The sequence below is a fragment of the Pongo abelii genome, chromosome 1 (genome assembly GCF_028885655.2).
Source record: "Pongo abelii isolate AG06213 chromosome 1, NHGRI_mPonAbe1-v2.0_pri, whole genome shotgun sequence".
NCBI classification, from domain to species: Eukaryota; Metazoa; Chordata; class Mammalia; order Primates; family Hominidae; genus Pongo; species Pongo abelii.
The window spans coordinates 163184408-163202198 of record NC_071985.2 but is presented as its reverse complement, the minus strand read 5'-3'; the positions used below and the strand labels follow the sequence as shown (position 1 = coordinate 163202198).

General features: G+C 37.0%; 1 protein-coding gene across 13 annotated transcripts in view; it reads left to right on the top strand.

Moving 5' to 3' along the window:
- LRRC7 (leucine rich repeat containing 7) overlaps window positions 1–17791 on the top strand; it is a 1078250-nt gene that overhangs the window by 862964 nt on the left and 197495 nt on the right. The gene's annotated exons all lie outside the window — the stretch shown is intronic.

Sequence of the window (17791 nt, the reverse complement as noted above, 5' to 3'; positions counted from 1 at the left end):
AGAGTCAATAGTTTTTATGGGATCACAAGTACACATCATGTGGATTTGGAAGAGAAGTCACCATAATAGAGGTTCCATTTAGTTTTGGTCCTTATGATAAAACCCAGAATCTACATCGGTTTTAATAGCTTTTAAATTAAGAAATAGTGATAAACTAACACTTCATTTTTCTTCTTTGTATTCTAGGATAAACTTCTTCCCATACATTTTTAAAAATTATTATTTATTGGTCAGCTTCAGAGGAGAGCTCTCAGTTGGTTGCATAAAAATCAAGAGTGTTGATATTGTTTTCTTATTTTTGATCTATAAAAATTATGAGTTTTACTGTAGCATACAATATTCTTCTAAGGTGCCAAATCATAATAAATATACTCCCCAACAATTCTACCTTAAAAAGCAATTACTGGCTGAGCATCACTAATATGAAAATTCAAAATCCAAATTCTGAAATGCTCCAATGAGCATTTCCTTTGAGCATCATGTTGGCACTCAAAATATTTCAGATTTTAAAGCATTGTAGGTTTTGGATTTTCACACTAGGGATATTCAACCTGTATTCTCAATTGCATGTTTTTAATCTGAGGAGTCCTCTGAGATGTATTTAAAATGGCTAGCTTTAGTCTCATGACCTCCAAAACTAAATCTACCATAGAATGACTCCCATGAGAGAACTGAATTCATTTAGCCACTATAAATAGTTCAATATGCCTGTAAATTACAACGTATACAGTGGTTTTGCAGGCAATAAAACCAGAAAGGTAAGCTGGTGTCAAATTATAAGTTTCTTTGAATGCAATATTGAGGAATTTAGACTTTTTCTTTAAATAATTGTATTTCTGAGCCCAGAAATGATATGATCAAATTATTTTGGGGTTTACTCTGGTTATGATGTATGGATTGGAAGCAGCTGAAAGTGGAGGCAGGCAGACTAGTGAAGAGGCAGTTACAAATGCCTGGGTTGCCATCATCCAAGAAGTAAGAAGGGCAAAACTAAGACAGTGGCAGAGGGGATGAAAAGACAGTACACATTCAAGAGATAATAATGGAAATAGAATACATAGGTGTTTGTAACTAATTGGAGAATGATGGAGAAAAAAGTTTAGAATAGCTTCCATGTTTCTATTAAAGGCTACTGGGAGCATAGTAGTAATACTCATTAAAACAGCAAATAGAGAAGAGGCAAGTTATTTCTCCTTGTTTCGTTTGAACTCCTCCCTTTTCTTATGGGAGAAGCGGGCTTCCTCATCTAGTTTTGGTGCTAACAGTTGTTCTCCATTCCTAAGAATGAAACCCTGCTCACAGTGTAAAGTTTCAGCACAGTTTTACCCTGGGAACATGACCTACTGTAGCCTGATAGGGAAATAATTGTCTGAACCAGCCTTCTCCAAGAGTGAATTGCTCTTGAGAAATAACTATCTCTTCCTTGGCCGTTAATGTTAAGAAAACAAAAATCATCTTTGATCTCCTTCATATTGCAGAGAACTTTATTGAAAAAACTACATTGCTATTTCTAAAACATGCAAAATACTTTTTACACCTAACTGAATGCTGTTGCTAGTGTCATTTTCTTTGCTTGGGATTCCCATTCTACCTTCTCCATCTGGTGAACTCATTATCTCTTAAGCCCTAATTCCAGTGTTATCTTATATAAAGCCATCTGTAGATCAAGGCCTGATTACAAGCTCTCATAGTACTCTGACTTCTGGGTATCATGATTCCCAACTATAATAAATTAATATATTAATTTCATAATAATTTAATATCTAAATTATATGATAGAATGTATGCTCCATCAGGGCAAGAACTGTGTCTGCTTTGTTAATCCTTGAATTACTATGACATACATAATAAGACTTCATTATAGCCATTATTATTACTAATTGGAAGCTTTTATAACTACTCCATTAGGTTGTGAGGACCTGAAGGCAACAGCCACATGTTAATCCCCATCCTTAGCCCAGTGCCTAGAATCTAATACATACTCAAATGATGTTTGTTAAATTGATTTTAAAAATTAGTTATCTGGTTGATGAAATTAAAAAGCTTTAATTGGGACCAGGTGTGGTGGCTCACACCTGTAATCCCAGCACTTTGGGAGGCTGAGGTGGGCAGATCACTTGACTCCTGGAGTTTGAGACCAGCCTGGGCAACGTGGTAAAACCTCGTCTCTACAAAACAGTACAAAAATTAGCCAGGCCTGGTGGCAGGCATCTGTAGTCCCGGCTACTCAAGAGACTGAGGCACAAGAATTGCGGAGGTTGCAGTGAGCTGAGATCGCCATTGCACTCCAGCCTGGGTGACAGAGCCAGACCCTGTTTCAAAACAAAACAAACAAAAAAAAAAGCTTCAATTTTCAGAGATGTTATAAAGTGAAGTATCAGTATAGTACAAAAGTAAAGAGACTAGATAATCAACTTGTTTGGTCCACATGATAAAAATAATTTGAAGAATCAGACTTTTCTTGCTCTTTGAGCAATTAGCCAAGTGTTATCACATTGACAAAAAATTAATCTTTATTCAATAAAATTCAAGTTCAGAAACATACTTTTTTATGAGAGTATGTTGAAAAGCAATGGTTGATGCAAGATTTGCTTTATGTAACTATAATTACCCATGAGAAACAATGTAATTAGACTTCATGTCTTTTACAGTTTTTGATTGATGTGAGTTTTCATTATGAGGCACATTTCACAATGGTCTCGTTTAGAGTAGATTTCTAACCCATTGTTATTTTTATTGTACAGTCCATTATTTCTGATAGTTGTCCTATTATATTTTATTTCACAACTTCCAAGTGCTGATTGATAATAGTCATTTTTTTAGCATGATAATCTTTATGACAAATTATAACCATGGGAAAAAGTTATTCCTGGTCAGGGCCAATCAGAAAGTTATCCTAAGTGAAATTTGTTCTTAAGTTGCCATTGCACCAGAGAGCTGGGCAAGATGGTTGAATAGGAACAGCTCCAGTCTGCAGCTCCCAGAAGACACCAACACAGAAGGCAGGTGATTTCTGCATTTCCAACTGAGGTACTCGGTTCATCTCACTGGGACTGGTTAGACAGTGGTTGCAGCCCACAGAGGGCGAGTGGAAGCAGGGTGGGGCATCGCCTCACCTGGGAAGTGCAAGGGGTCAGGGAACTCCCTCCCCTAGCCAAGGGAAGCCATGAGGGACTGTGCCGTGAGGGACGGTACACTCTGGCCCAGATACTACACTTTTCCCACAGTCTTCACAATCCACAGACCAGTAGATTCCATCAGGTGCCTATACCACATGGGCCCTTATAGCACTAAATGGCCACAAGACAAAGTGGGAAAGATTTAAAATCAACACCCTAACATCACAATTAAAAGAACTAGAGAAGCAAGAGCAAACAAATTTAAAAGCTAGCAGAAGACAAGAAATAATTAGGATGAGGGCAGAACGGAAGGAGATAGAGACACAGAAAACCCTTCAAAAAATCAGTGAATCCAGGAGCTGGTTTTTTGAAAAGATTAACAAAATAGATCGCTAGCCAGACTAATAAAGAAGAAAAGAGAGAAGAATCAAATAGAAACAGTAAAAAATGATAAAGGAGAGATCACCACTGTTCCCACAGAAATACAAACTACCATCAGAGAATACTATAAACACCTCTATGCCAATAAACTAGAAAATTTAGAAGAAATGGATAAATTCCTGGATACATACACCCTCCCAAGACTAAACCAGGAAGAAGTCAAATCCCTCAATAAACCAATAACAAGCTCTGAAATTGAGGCAATAATTAATAGCCTACCAACCAAAAAAAGTCCAGGACTAGATAGATTCACAGCCGAATTCTACCAGAGGAACTGGTACCATTCCTTCTGTATTTATAGACACTATTCACAAATATACCAGCAATATAGGTTTTAGCATTCAAATGGTAAGAGAATAATCTCTAGGAATATCTTACATAGAAGGAATAACTGTGTTGAGTCAGAAACAAGTTGAGTCTGATGCTATATTATTTTAAGAAGAAACAACTTACAGAAAAAGAATTTTTGAGTAATTTTTTGGAAGTTATAATAAATATTTTAAAAGAAGAATACTACTTTGAAAAATGTTAACATATTTAATTCTGAAGTAATTAAAAGTAAAAGACACAATGCATGTAGAATCACAGACATGGTTTCTGAAAAGAAGAAATTATAAACATTGGAAATCACTCTGATATCCACAGAATAATTGATGAAAAAACCATGCAAATGGAAACCTAGAATATTGGAAAGTTAAATGTGGGAAGGAAAAAACATAAAGGATATTCTCAATCCTAAATGATTTATAAAAATTTCTTTTTTAGTATTTTAACATAAAAAATTATGCAAATATATTGCTATATATTTTCTATTTCTTTTTAACTTATTTAAATGCACTTTCTCCTGATCTTTTTGTTTTTTTACATTTTTAAAATTTTATTTTAGGTTCAGGGGTACATGTGCATGTTTGTTATATAAGTAAATTGCATGTCACAGGGGTTTGATGTACAGATTATTTTGTCACCCAGGTAATGAGCATCATACCTGATAAGCAGTTTTTCTATTCTCACCCTCCTCCCACACACAACCCTTGAGTAGGCCCTGGCGTCTCTTTCCCTTTTCTTGTCCATATATACTCAATATTTAGCTCCCACTTATAAGTGAGAATATGCGGTATTTGGTTTTCTGTGCCTGCATTAATTCACTGAAGATAACGCCCTCCATTATATATAATTACATATGTAACATTCTCCATTTACATCATAGAATATTACACAGTTATGAAAAAGAACTCAGTTATGTCCTCAGTGGTAGACTTTACTCTATCTACCATTGATGGGCATTTAGGTTGATTCCATGTCTAATTCCATGTCTTTGTTTTGTGAATAGTGCTGTGATGAAAATACACATGCATATGCCTTTATGATAGAGTAATTTATATTCCTTTGGGTATATATACAATAATGGGATTGCTGGATCAAGTGGTAATTCTGTTGTAAGTTCTTTTATTGTTATTATTATTATACTTTAAGTTTTAGGGTACATGTGCACAATGGGCAGGTTTGTTACATATGTATACATGTGCCATGTTGGTGTGCTGTACCCATTAACTCGTCATTTAGCATTAGGTATATCTCCTAATGCTATCCCTCCCCCCTCCCCCCACCCAACAACAGTCCCCAGAGTGTGATGTTCCCATTCCTCTGTCCATGTGTTCTCATTGTTCAGTTCCCACCTATGAGTGAGAACATGCGGTGTTTGGTTTTTTGTCCTTGCGATAGTTTGCTGAGAATGATGGTTTCCAGTTTCATCCATGTCCCTACAAAGGACATGAACTCATCATTTTTTATGGCTGCATAGTATTCCATGGTGTATATGTGCCACATTTTCTTAATCCAGTCTATCATCGTTGGACATTTCGGTTGGTTCCAAGTCTTTGCTATTGTGTATAATGCCACAATAAACATACGTGTGTGTGCATGTGTCTTTATAGCAGCATGTTTTATAATCCTTTGGGTATATACCCAGTAATGGGATGGCTGGGTCAAATGGTATTTCTAGTTCTAGATCCCTGAGGAATCGCCACACTGACTTCCACAATGGTTGAACTAGTTTACAGTCCCACCAACAGTGTAAGTGTTCCTATTTCTCCACATCCTCTCCAGCACCTGTTGTTTCCTGACTTTTTAATGATCACCATTCTAACTGGTGTGAGATGGTATCTCATTGTGGTTTTGATTTGCATTTCTCTGATGGCCAGTGATGATGAGCATTTTTTCATGTGTCTTTTGGCTGCATAAATGCCTTCTTTTGAGAATTGTCTGTTCATATCTTTCACCCACTTTTTGATGGGGTTGTTTGGTTTTGTCTTGTAAATTTGTGTGAGTTCATTGTAGATTCTGGATATTAGCCCTTTGTCAGGTGAGTAGGTTGCAAAAATTTTTCTCCTATTTTGTAGTTGCCTGTTCACTCTGATGGTAGTTTCCTTTGCTGTGCAGAAGCTCCTGAGTTTAATTAGATCCCATTTGTCAATTTTGGCTTTTGTTGCCATTGCTTTTGGTGTTTTAGACATGAAGTCCTTGCCCATGCCTATGTCCTGAATGGTATTGCCTAGATTTTCTTCTAGGGTTTTTATGGTTTTAGGTCTAATATGTAAGTCCTCAATCCATCTTGAATTAATTTTTGTATGAGGTGTAAGGAAGGGATCCAGTTTCAGCTTTCTACATATGGCCAGCCAGTTTTCCCAGCACCATTTATTAAATAGGGAATCCTTTCTCCATTGCTTGTTTTTGTCAGGTTTGTCAAAGATCAGATGGTTGTAGATATGTGTCATTATTTCTAAGGGCTCTGTTCTGTTCCACTGATCTATATCTCTGTTTTGGTACCAGTACCATGCTGTTTTGGTTACTGTAACCTTGTAGTATAGTTTGAAGTCAGGTAGCGTGATGCCTCCAGCTTTGTTCTTTTGGCTTAGGATTGACTTGGTGATGTGGGCTCTTTTTTGGTTCCATATGAACTTTAAAGTAGTTTTTTCCAATTCTGTGAAGAAAGTCATTGGTAGCTTGATGGGGATGGTGTTGAATCTATAAATTACCTTGGGCAGTATGACCATTTTCATGATATTGATTCTTCCTACCTATGAGCATGGAATGTTCTTCCATTTGTTTGTATCCTCTTTTACTTCATTGAGCAGTGGTTTGTAGCTCTCCTTGAAGAGGTCCTTCACATCCCTTGTAAGTTGGATTCCTAGGTATTTTATTCTCTTTGAAGCAATTGTGAATGGGAGTTCACTCATGATTTGGCTCTCTGTTTGTCTGTTATTGGTGTATAAGAATGCTTGTGATTTTTGCACATTGATTTTGTATCCTGAGACTTTGCTGAAGTTGCTTATCAGCTTAAGGAGATTTTGGGCTGAGACAATGGGGTTTTCTAGATACACAAGTATGTCATCTGCAAACAGGGACAATTTGACTTCCTCTTTTCCTAATTGAATACCTTTTATTTCCTTCTCCTGCCTAATTGCCCTGGCCAGAACTTCCAACACTATGTTGAATAGGAGTGATGAGAGAGGGCATCCCTGTCTTGTGCCAGTTTTCAAAGGGAATGCTTCCAGTTTTCGCCCATTCAGTATGATATTGGCTGCGGGTTTGTCATAGATAGCTCTTATTATTTTGAGATACGTCCCATCAATACCTAATTTATTGAGAGTTTTTAGCATGAAGGGTTGTTGAATTTTGTCAAAGGCCTTTTCTGCATCTATTGAGATAATCATGTGGTTTTTATCCTTGGTTCTGTTTATATGCTGGATTACATTTATTGATTTGTGTATGTTGAACCAGCCTTACATCCCAGGGATGAAGCCCACTTGATCATGGTGGATAAGCTTTTTGATGTGCTGTTGGATTCAGTTTGCCAGTATTTTATTGAGGATTTTTGCATCAATGTTCATCAAGGATATTGGTCTAAAGTTCTCTTTTTTGGTTGTGTCTCTGCCAGGCTTTGGTATCAGGATGATGCTGGCCTCATAAAATGAGTTAGGGAGGATTCCCTCTTTTTCTATTGATTGGAATAGTTTCAGAAGGAATGGTACCAGCTCCTCCTTATACCTCTGGTTGAATTCGGCTGTGAATCGATCTGGTCCTGGATTTTTTTGGTTGGTAAGCTATTGATTATTGCCACAATTTCAGAGCCTGTTATTGGTCTATTCAGAGATTCATCTTCTTCCTGGTTTAATCTTGGGAGGGTGTATGTATCCAGGAATTTATCCATTTCTTCTAGATTTTCTAGTTTATTTGCGTAGAGGTGTTTATAGTATTCTCTGATGGTAGTTTGTATTTCTGTGGGATCCGTGGTGATATCGCCTTTATCATTTTTTATTGTGTCTATTTGATTCTTCTCTCTTTTCTTCTTTATTAGTCTTGCTAGCGGTCTATCGATTTTGCTGATCTTTTCAAAAAACCAGCTCCTGGATTCATTAATTTTTGAAGGGTTTTTTTGGTCTCTATTTCCTTCAGTTCTGCTCTGATTTTAGTTATTTCTTGCCTTCTGCTAGCTTTTGAATGTGTTTGCTTTTCTAGTTCTTTTAATTGTGACGTTAGGGTGTCAATTTTGGATTTTTCCTGCTTTCTCTTGTGGGCATTTAGTGCTATAAATTTCCCCCTGCACACTGCTGTGAATGTGTCCCAGAGATTCTGGTATGTTGTGTGTTTGTTCTCATTGGTTTCAAAGAATATCTTTATTTCTGCCTTCATTTCGTTATGTACCCAGTAGTCATTCAGGAGCAGATTGTTCAGTTTCCATGTAGTTGAGCAGTTTTGAGTGGGTTTCTTAGTCCTGAGTTCTAGTTAGTTTGATTGCACTGTGGTCTGAGAGACAGTTTGTTATAATTTCTGTTCTTTTACATTTGCTGAGGAGTGCTTTACTTCCAACTATGTGGTCAATTTTGGAATAGGTGTGGTGTGGTGCTGAAAAAAATGTATATTCTGTTGATTTGGGGTGAAGAGTTCTGTAGATGTCTATTAGGTCTGCTTGCTGCAGAGCTGAGTTCAATTCCTGGATATCCTTATTAACTTTCTGTCTCGTTGATCTGTCTAATGTTGACAGTGGGGTGTTAAAGTCTCCCATTATTAATGTGTGGGAGTCTAAGTCTCTTTGTAGGTCACTAAGGACTTGCTTTATGAATCTTGGTGCTCCTGTATTGGGTGCATATATATTTACGATAGTTACCTCTTCTTGTTGAATTGATCCCTTTACCATTATGTAATGGCCTTCTTTGTCTCTTTTGATCTTTGTTGGTTTCAAGTCTGTTTTATCCGAGATTAGGATTGCAACCCCTGCCTTTTTTTGTTTTCCATTTGCTTGGTAGGTCTTCCTCCATCCCTTTATTTTGAGCCTATGTGTGTCTCTGCATGTGAGATGGGTTTCCCGAATACAGCACACTGATGGGTCGTGACTCTTTATCCAATTTGCCAGTCTGTGTCTTTTAATTGGAGCATTTAGCCCATTTACATTTAAAATTAATATTGTCATGTGTGTATTTGGTCCTGTCATTATGATGTTAGCTGGTTATTTTGCTCGTTAGTTGGTGCAGTTTTCTTCCTAGCCTTGACGGTCTTTACATTTTAGCATGTTTTTGCAGTGGCTGGTACCAGTTGTTCCTTTCCATGTTTAGTGCTTCTTTCAGGAGCTCTTTTAGGGCAGATCTGGTGGTGACACAATCTCTCAGCATTTGCTTGTCTGTAAAGGATTTTATTTCTCCTTCACTTATGAAGCTTAGTTTGCCTGGATATGAAATTCTAGGTTGAAAATTCTTTTCTTTAAGAATGTTGAATATTGGCCCCCACTCTCTTCTGGCTTGTAGAGTTTCTGCCGAGAGATCCGCTGTTAGTCTGATGGGCTTCCCTTTGATGGTAACCCGACCTTTCTCTCTGGCTGCCCTTAACATTTTTTCCTTCATTTCAACTTTGGTGAATCTGACAATGATGTGTCTTGGAGTTGCTCTTCTCGAGGAGTATCTCTGTGGCATTCTCTGTATTTCCTGAATCTGAATGTTGGCCTGCCTTGCTAGATTGGGGAAGTTCTCCTGGGTAATATCCTGCAGAGTGTTTTCCAATTTGGTTCCATTCTCCCCATCACTTTCAGGTACACCAATCAGACGTAGATATGGTCTTTTCACATAGTCCCATATTTCTTGGAGGCTTTGTTTGTTTCTTTTTATTCTTTTTTCTCTAAACTTCCCTTCTCGCTTCATTTCATTCATTTCATCTTCCATCACTGATACCCTTTCTTCCAGTTGATCGCATCAGCTCCTGAGGCTTCTTCATTCTTCACGTAGTTCTCGAGCCTTGGCTTTCAGCTCCATCAGCTCCTTTAAGGACTTCTCTGCATTGGTTATTCTAGTTATCCATTCATCTAATTTTTTTTCAAAGTTTTTAACTTCTTTGACATTGGTTTGAATTTCCTCCTGTAGCTCAGAGTAGTTTGATCGTCTGAAGCCTTCTTCTCTCAGCTCATCAAAGTCATTCTCTGTCCAGCTTTGTTCCGTTGCTGGTGAGGAGCTGCGTTCCTTTGGAGGAGGAGAGGCGCTCTGCTTTTTAGAGTTTCCAGTTTTTCTGCTCTGTTTTTTCCCTGTCTTTGTGGCTTTATCTACTTTTGGTCTTTGATGATGGTGACGTGCAGAAGGGTTTTTGGTGTGGATGTCCTTTCTGTTTGTTAGTTTTCCGTCTAACAGACAGGACCCTCAGCTGCAGGTCTGTTGGAGTTTGCTAGAGGTCCACTCCAGACCCTGTTTGCCTGGGTATCAGCAGCAGTGGCTGCAGAACAGCAGTGGCTGTAGAATAGCAGATCTTGGTGAACCGCAAATGCTGCTGCCTGATCGTTCCTCTGGAAGTTTTGTCTCAGAGGAGTACCTGGCCATGTGAGGTGTCAGTCTTCCCCTACTGGGAGGTGCCTCCCAGTTAGGCTGCTCGGGGGTCAAGGGCACACTTGAGGAGGCAGTCTGCCTGTTCTCAGATCTCCAGCTGCATGCTGGGAGAACCACTACTCTCTTCAAAGCTGTCAGACAGGGACATTTAAGTCTGCAGAGGTTACTGCTGTCTTTTTGTTTGTCTGTGTCCTGCCCCCAGAGGTGGAGCCTACAGAGGTAGGCGGGCCTCCTTGAGCTGTGGTGGGCTCCACCCAGTTCGAGCTTCCCAGCCGCTTTGTTTGCCTAATCAAGCCTGGACAATGGCAGGCGCCCCTCCCCCAGCCTCACTGCCGCCTTGCAGTTTGGTCTCAGACTGCTATGCTAGCAAACAGGGAGTCTCCGTGGGCGTAGGACCCTCCGAGCCAGGTGCGGGATATAATCTCCTGGTGTGCCGTTTTTTAAGCCCATTGGAAAAGCACAGTATTAGGGTGGGAGTGACCTGATTTTCCAGGTGCTGTCTGTCACCCCTTTCTTTGACTAGGAAAGGGAACTCCCTGACCCTTTGTGCTTCCCAAGTGAGGCAATGCCTCGCCCTGCTTCAGCTTGCACACAGTGCGCTGCACCCACTGTCCTGCACCCACTGTCTGGCACTCCCTAGTGAGATGAACCCAGTACCTCAGATGGAAATGCAGAAATCACCTGTCTTCTGCGTCGCTCACGCTGGGAGCTGTAGACTGGAGCTGTTCCTATTCGGCCATCTTGCTCCACCCTGTTGTAAGTTCTTTGAGAAATTGCCAAACTGCTTTCCACAATGACTAATCTAAGTTACCTCCCCATCAACAGTGTTTAAGTGTTCCCTTTTCTCCACAACCTCACCATCATCTGTGATTTTCTGACTTTTAGTAATAGCCATTCTTACTGGTGTGAGATGGTATCTTATTATTGTTTTGATTTGCATGCTTTCTCCCTCTTAAATCATGGAGGGAAATCTTTCTCAGAATCTCCTCCAGCAGAGTCCTCTTCCTGTTCCAGTGGCCAGAACTAGGTCATAAGTTCATGTCCTAGTTGCAAAAGAAATTTGGATGGTGACTATATGACATTTCTCATCTCTGATGCAGGGCAGGTTCTGCTGGCAAGTAAGAAAGGTAGTTGCATGGGAAATAGCCATGGCTACTTTGGCAGATTACTTTTAAAGGTCCTTAACCTCTAAAGTTTAAATTCTCTGACAGCTTAGTCATGGAGTTATGCCTATATGATACACCCGTCAGGGTATCAACAATCTAAGGCCAAACTATGTAACAGCACAGTTAGACCTCTGCAGATGGAAAATACTTGAAAAAAAAAAAATAACTACAACAATTTTAAAAATACAAGTAAGAAAACAATACAGTATAACAAATCTTTACAAAGCATTTACATTGTATTATGTATTTACATTGTATTAGGTATTTAAAGCATACAGGAGGATGTGTGTAGGTTAGGTGTAACCACTATGCCATTTTGCAGAAACTAGAGTATCAGTGGATTTTTTATATCCATGAAGGTCATGGAACCAATTCCCCCAAGGATACTGAGCAATGATTGTACATAAATATTAATACTCAGAAAGCCCAATATAACAAGTAATAACTTTTTCAAGGAAATATAGCCAGAAAACAATGAGCCTGACACATTGTGTGTCCTTGTGTATACACACATGCATATGTATGTGTTAAAGGGGTCTTTTAGAAAAGAAACTTTGTGGTGGTGGTGGTGATCCTTGCCCAGTTATCTATAAGAGTTTTAAAACAGCTTAACTTGGCTTAACTATTTTTTCAGTAACATTCAACATCTCTTCATGAGCATATAATGTAGGTTGCAATATGTTCTAATGAAAATGGTCATATTAGTAACTGATTATGTTTCTCATAACCTTTTGACTGGACTGCTGCTGCATGCATTCTAGGACCTTCAGCTCTGACAGAGTAGCCCCCCGCCCTCAGAAATAACGTCATTATTCTTGCTTATAGGGCACCTTTTCCCCCACAAAGAGCTCAAAAGTTCTATCAAGCATGATTATATCTTTGCTGTGTAATCGTAAGTTAGGATTGCACAATAATTTTCAGTTAGTGGAAAATTCATGTACAGCATGAATGAATAATTGGTTCTGGTTATAAATTCAAGAAGACTATATAGAAAGTAATGAAATTCAGTCTAATTAAACCCTTCATTAAAAGCAGTAGTGCAGTATTTGTCCTATAGCCAGTTGCTGTTATTAAGATACAATTTTACAACTTAATCTTTCTGTTTTATTTAACAAATATACCTTACTGTATAAACAAGATGTATTCTTAAAAGGTTACCAAAGTTACTTCTTTGTACAGAATCTTTTTTTCATATTGTGCATTAAACTAGAGATAATCATAGGAAAGAAAACTTTTTCAATAAGACATCAAAAAATTAACCTAAACTGTTCAATGTTGAATATCTAAAAGGAAAAAGTATTTCCTAAGGAAATCCTCAAAATATGTGACAGCTTAATGCAAATTATATATTTTCAATGTTTATCCTAATAACTTAAATACTGCAAGGAGGAATACCTTAACTGATAAACATTAACAAAGTGGTTTAAAAAATTAGGTCTTCCCAATATTCTTTTACAAAATAATAGATGTTTAATTTGGTCACATATCCTTTTGGAAGATGCCATAAGCCAGTTTGACTTTTTGTTGTTCTTGAGGGAAGTTGAGTTGAAATGCTGAAAAGTACAAACAATCACAGCTGTGACTTTGGTTTAAGATATAGTATTCACTAAAGAAAACATTTGATCATAGAAATTATGTTTTATCTGCCATCAGACACTAGGTATTTAATGTTTCCTGGTTTATAACAACAATAAGTTACATTTTCTCATAATGAGGTGTTCCAGAAGTTTCCTTTTTTTTTTTTTTTTTTTTGTGAGATGGGAGTTTCACTCTTGTTGCCCAGGCTGGAGTGCAATGGTGCGATCTTGGCTCACTGCAACCTCCACCTCCTGGGTTCAAGTGATTCTCCTGCCTTAGCCACCCAAGTAGCTGGGATTATAGGCACCCATGACCATGCCTGGCTAATTTTTTGTATTTTTAGTAGAAACGGGACTTTACCATGTTGGCCAGGCTGGTCTCAAACTCTTGACCTCAGATGATCCACCCACCTCAGCCTCCCAAAGTGCTGGGATTACTGATGTGAGCCACTGTGCCCAGCCTGAGTTTACATTTTTAAAGAATATAAAATCCTGGGCCTTGCAGTCTTCAGTAACTGTGCTGTAAAGAGCAATTTATTTCTAAAATTTTATAATATGCAGTTTATTCAAAGAGATGAATTAATAACAAGAGAAGAACATGATTATGTGATAAAATTGACAGGTCTAAATCATAAAATCCAAATGTCCATTAAACACAGGACACAGACTAAGCAAAGTGAAAAAAATATTTTTTTAAGTGTCATTAAGAGAGAGACATCAGACAGCAATAACTGGGAGATGTTTTCCTGTCCTTGTGCCATGAATAGCCAGTAAATGGAAAAAGTGAGCACATTTGAAAAACAAGTTAAAAACTGGAATGCATAAGTCCATGCCAAAAATTTGCAGAATCCTGAGTCAGCAAATCCAAGTTGCTGCACTGGATATTTATGGGAAAACAACATTCCATCCAAATTTATGTGGCTTCAGAGGTAATTGTACATTTAAATGGATAAAACCTCTGAAGCTGATAGCAAATCATAGATTGTACAATTTTGTCAAAGTGACAGATGTACCAAAATATTGCATAAATTCCATCACTGTTTCAACTGGAATATTTTCCAGCTTTGCAATTGGATAAATGCTGTAAAGTGATAGCATGATGGGAAGGACTTAATTTTAATAAATGCAACCAAAATGACAGCATTAAGAGCAAATGTCTCTGGATTCCAGCAGTGTTCCTCATTATTTGAAATAATACATACATATAAATAGTTAAGGATTTCAAATAATACACACATATAAATAGTTACCTAGTGACAATTTTATAATAATAAATATTCTCAATCCTTAATTTATCTGTTATATCTTTATTCATGGTCTGGAAACTTAAATATTCTTAGACTTTAAGAATAGGTATAGAATAGGGTTGATAGACTATGTCTTGTCCAAATCTGGCAAGTCTGTTTTTGTAAATAAAGATTTGTTGGAACAAAACCATGTCTATTTGTTAACATATCATGTAATATAACAATGGTAGAATTGAGTAGAGACAGAGACCATATGGACTGGAGAGCCTGAAACATTTGCAATGTGGCCCTTTACAGAGAATGTTTGCTGACCCCTGGCATAGAATATAGTGAACTGTAGAGCACATAGTTTTCGTAAAAACATTCATATTTAAACAATGGTCAAGCCAGACAAAACAGGCCAGATTCAGATGACTGGCCAGTGCTGGAAAAAGAGATAAAGATCCTGTGTCAGCACTGTCACTAATTTTCTGTGTGATATGGAGCAAGTCACCAATTCTCCTCTAGTAAGAAGGGAGTGTCTCCCTTTGCTGAGGTTACAGTGCATAAGGCCAAATGGCAAAACCACATCATCTTTAAGGGGAATGTGACACTAAGCCAAAGAACTATGTCCAAAATAATCATAAATGCAAGGAGAGCCTGAAGTGAATATTGGGAGCCGAGGTGCAGAGCCTAACAGGTCAGAGTTTCAAGCAAACAAATGAGGATGATCTAATCTAATTTAAATACTCACAATAACCTACTTAAATATACCTAGGCCTGTGTTTTCATAAATTAAGTATGTCTCTGATTTCACAGACTGAGATACACAAGAACTGTTTCATCTTCTGTAAAATGAAGTTTTGATAGAAAAACTTCTGGCAAAGTGTGCTTCTAGTCTAAGAAATGTCCTGCAGGAAAGAAAAAAAGAAAAAGTTCCTTGGTTACATAAACAGGAAATAGTCTAAACTATTTCCATCTGTTAGAGATTCACAACGAACATTTGTATATTTTGTCTGAGAAGTCCTGCCAATAAGAAGCGTAACATTTTTTTCAACGAGCTTTGCCAAAATGTACTGGCCATCTGAAATTTTTAAAAAATCATGCAACACTTATAAATCCTTGGAAAAACTTTAGAAAACACTTTCTTAGACAATCTCTAAAGCTTTTTCAAACTCTGAAAGCTTTCTCTAAGTATTATAATAACTAACAGAGAGTATTTATCATGTGTCAGGCACTATTTACATGGTTTACCTATATTAACTATTTTAATCATAACAGTAACCCTATAACATAGGGATTCTTATTATCATTCTTATAGATGACAAAACTGAGGTTCAAAGATGTTATTTAGCTTGTTCAAAGTCAAACAGCTAGTGAGTAGTGGAACCAGGATTCAGACCCAGGTAGTTTGAGTCCAGGGTCCGTGGTCTTAGCTATTTTTTATATATATATATATATATATATATATATATATATAATATTATATATTATATATATATTATAAATATATATATAATATATTATAAATATATATTATATATTATATATTATAAATATATATAATATATTATATATTATAAATATATATAATATATTATATATTATAAGTATATATATTATTATAAGTATATATATTATATATTATAAAATATATATTTATATATAGTTTTGTTGTTGCACTTCAGATATTCAGAGAAGTAAAAACTACCTAAACTTCTCACCTAATATTTCTTTTATTATTTGAATTTTTAAAAAACCTATTATTGGAAAGTCAGGAAATTAACACAAGATTTGAACATACAGAGACTGGTGCACTTTGCCTTATCTGCCTTTAGCTCCATGCATATTCCACAATAAGTGAACTAAGTATCCTCATTATAGTATTCATTAAAACAGGCCTGTCAGGATTTCTCATTGACCACTGTTAATTAATTGTAGCTGCCTCCTTGGCAACTATCAATTAATTATAGATGCCTGATAGAAATTGAGTGGTTTCTCTTTGTAAATATTCTAGAATTCCAGCTTCTTACTGGTAAAGAATCATTCATTCATGCCTGTGTAAATGTCTTCATTTAACCGTCACTGGTTGAGAAGCTATTTATGTTGTGAATAACATTGGCAAGTTACTTGCTCTCATGGACTTTAAATCTAGCAGAGGGAGAAAAACAACAAATAAACAAATAAAAACTAAGATCTTTTCAGTGGTGTTAATAAGAAAATAAAATAGCATAATATATAAAATGAAGGCAAGAAGGATATTTTATTTTGGTTGGTGGAAAATGGACTAACATATGAGCTGAGATGAGGAAAAGGGACTGGCTATGAGAAGATTTACAGGAATAACATTACAGGCAGGAGCAACAGCAATAATAAAAGTAACAATGTAGAAATTTTACACATTTCAACAATTTTACATGTATAATGTGACTATAGATTAGTAAATATTTAATGCCACCATTTTTATTAGAACTTTCTCCTTAAGATAACTGAGTTAATATGCAAATGAGTCTAAATAATCAGCAAGATATTTGGTTCAGAGGGATGAAGTTCAAATAGTTAGCATTACTGATGGAGAATGTGTGCCAAACTTGTGATCAAGTCCTAATATTTGCTCCCTGACCTACAGTAGTGATCATATCTTCAGGTTCAGCTATTTGTATAGGGAAATCACACCGATGGACTTCCACGTGGGGGAAGGGAGATAGCCCCAGAGCCACCCGTGCTTACTTTCATGAAGAAGGAGTAGAGCCAATGAGTGCATTCCTCAGGTAGGCTAGTTTGAATAGCTAAGGGCAAGCCACATGGGAACCCACCTAGTAGCATAAGGAGGTAACAAATGGAGGTAAGATGCTTACTTTTCTGACAATCAGTAAAGAGAGGAGACATTTGACAATGTCTGAAGACATGCTGATGGTAACAACTGTAAAGAGTGCTGCTGATATCTAGTGGGTACTTTGGATGCTGCTAAACATCTTAGATGCACAAGATAGTCCCCCACAACAAACAGTTATCTCATACAAAATGTCAGTCGTGCCAAAGTTGACAAACACTACATCCCACAAGTTTCCTTCTCCATTCATGAGAGTAGGACAATAGACTTTCCTGCAACATACTCTAATGGGAATTTTTAGAGCTTCTTCACTTTGGACCAAAATCTTTTAAATCCTTTGAGGATGTATTGCATATATAAGATCATGTGCATAACACTATCTCGAGCTACAATCTCAAAAAAATCTGTTGATTATATCTCAACTTTAGAATTACTCTTTCCGTATTTTCATTATTTCTCTTTACATTTGCAAGTACATGTGATTTTTATAACAAGTTTCTCTAAAACCTAGCTCAAATGTCACTTCTTAAAATTATTCCTAATTACTGAACTGTTTGTTGTTCCTT